This window comes from Nestor notabilis, unplaced genomic scaffold, assembly GCF_000696875.1.
Source record: "Nestor notabilis isolate BGI_N333 unplaced genomic scaffold, ASM69687v1 scaffold19582, whole genome shotgun sequence".
In the NCBI taxonomy this organism is placed as follows: Eukaryota; Metazoa; Chordata; class Aves; order Psittaciformes; family Psittacidae; genus Nestor; species Nestor notabilis.
Window position 1 is genome coordinate 9385 of NW_009918933.1, and position 2823 is coordinate 12207.

The window sequence follows — 2823 nt, forward strand, 5'->3', positions numbered from 1 at the left end:
TTTTCTTTAATTGTTATTATTATTATTATTTCTGAAGAGAACTCATAAGCAGGATTCATGCTTTTGATGGAAGTCAGGACCAGGTTTGCAGGGGTTGTTCCAGTACTTTGATGTCAAGCACACTTGGCAGGAGCTTCTTCCGGAGTACCCTGGTGCTCACCCAAGACCAGTCCAGGTAGAAAACACCTAGTTTGTCTCTTTTGCACCCACATTCATACAAAGGATCACAGTCCTGGTTGTCCCTCCAAAACCATGCTCAGATTCACATTGAGAGAGGTGGAGGGGTACCAGGGCAGGGAGAGCTGGGGGGGTGTTTAGCCCTCATGGACAGTCCCTGGGGTATGCATACCCAGTGTCTCACAAAACAGGAGGATAAGGCTTTGGCTATCTCTATGCCCCACGTTCAGGCCAGGGCCATTTTCCCCCTGCTAACTCTCATACCAACCTTGTTTGCTTTTTCAAACACAAGCCATACATCCTTCCTGTCCCACATGCTGGCCAGAAACGACAAACTCCTTCATTAAACTGTTATTATAATTTGCTAGCAGAAACCTTCCTCTCTGCACACACAGCGATTCGTGTTTGACTATTATAATTGTATTTTCAAAGTTATAAATAACACATTAGCCTGGTTTATGTGTTCATGCAAGTCAAGCTATAAACTGGCAGATGAATGAAATTAACTGTCTCCAGAATTCACATTCCTGTCACTTATTCAATTATTTGATCAACATAATTGCTCAGAACAAGAGCTAATTGGAAAATGACATGCATTTACCCTCTCTATAGAGGAGAAGCTTATCAGGTATTTTACTGCAGGCACTTTCATTATTCCAATATTCTGGAAGAAACAAGGGTTTTAAATGAGCCAGGCCCAAACACACAAAGCTTGTTTGCTAGCCAGATGCTGTCCTGCCCTTAAAATAGTTGCAGTATTTTGCGGTGCAAGGGTTTGAACACGTCTATACCGCAGTGCGTACAAGTACCTTGGCACACATGTATGGGAGCCGCAAGCCAGCCTTGCCTCCAGGAGTCTACGGCACTAAACGTGTCCTTGCTTCTGTGTATCTGTATTGGTGCATTCATGCTGGTGCTGCAGCTATATGTGCTTGGTTCTGCCTACGGCCAGCTCCCATCCCTGGGAGCTGATACAGGGAATGCTGGTCAGCAGAAGAGTCTCTCGGGAGTAGGAAAGGCAGAAAGTGATTTTGTTGTTGCTGATGTGGAAAAGACTGTAATTTACCACCTTGCCAGCTCAAACCCTGCATCGAGGTCACACTTTGAAACACTGATACCTTTGGAATGACTTTTTTGCCCCTCATCTTGCTCAGATGTTCTGGTTAACATCACAAGTCTGAACACACACACACACACACACACATCCACACATCTGTGCACTTGGTTATTGAATGAAAATCTAAGAAGTGGGTGCCAGAGCAGAGGGGTGGAGATGGAAAGGATCAGGAGGTAGGAGACTCAAATCCTAAACCTGTTCCTGTTTCCATTTTTAGCTCTAGCATTGTTTGGGGTTAGAATATTCAATTTGTTTAAGTAAGAGACAAGCAAGCACTTTTCCAGGCTGTGTGGAGGGGGAGGAAGCTCATCTATCAACGCCAACAGTTTGCAACCTATTGTCTGCAGCCCCTGAGGGGATCTGTGGGTTATCTGTAGGGGAAAGGGAGCTAAAAAAAACCCCAGCCCTGTTGTCTATTGCTTTAAATTCATGACAGATGGCCTGCACCTCCGCTGGAGAATATTGGGGTCTGCAAATTGAAATCAGGTAAAGCCTGGTGTGGTTTTCCTCCAGCTGTTTGTGAGCAGTTCAAGCATCAGTTTTTGCTTGCTTGAAAAGACTCTGAAAGTGCTCCATGGAGCATGTGAGAAACATACTGTACTGGATCTTGTCCCCTGAGCTCTAGCTGTACTGCTAATACTGCACGAGTGGTTCAGGGCAGCGCTAGGAAACACACTGTACTGCATGCAGAGTCCTAGGAGCCGGTACTATCTATATTTGATGAGAAGTAGTTAAACAGGTGAGTGAGTATTCAGTTCGTCCAAGAGGAAATTAAGAAGTGAGTGCAGCACAGCCTATTTGTACTTACACCAGGACATTTCTGAGAGTGGAGCGTTTTTAGGGCAGGAAGCAAAAGCATACAATAAAAGAATAAAACCCACTATGGATGGCTTCCAGTGCTTGTGTATGTATCTCGGTGGTCCCGGGGGGAAAGAAAGTTAGATCCATCAAACTATCTGTAAGCACAATCGTGTTGTGCTGCTTAATGGGGATGGCCTGCAGTCTGGAAAAGAGAGGTGCTTAGGACACAAGGGGCCATTCCCGCTCACAGCTTTGCTACACACACGGCCACAGAAAGCTGAAATCGAGGATGATGCCAAGGTCTGGTGTCCTGTGCATGACTCCAGCGAGTGGACAAATAGCCCCCGAGTGCGATGCTGTGACCTCTAAGCTGTGACTAATGGTATAAATCAGTAACCTGATGTCACCCCAGGACATCTCGCACGGAAGATGCAGGCTCCTCTGCTGCCAGCTTTAGGCACAAAGGAAAGAAATAAAAAAACAACCCCACAATATGTGGGGTTATCTTGCAAATTCGCGCTGCTGCTGCGGCCAGACCAGGGGAGAGGCTTGCAAGGAAGTCGCCATTGCCAGGGCAGGTTTAGGAGGCAGCGCTGCAGCCTGCCAGGCTCCAAAGCAAAGGGGTGTCACAGGCGCCTCGAACCGGCAGCGAGACCGAGGCAGCTCCCGGGGGAGCGCGGCACCCTCGGCCCTTCACCCGCGCTCCGCATCGCCGTGCAGCCGGGGAC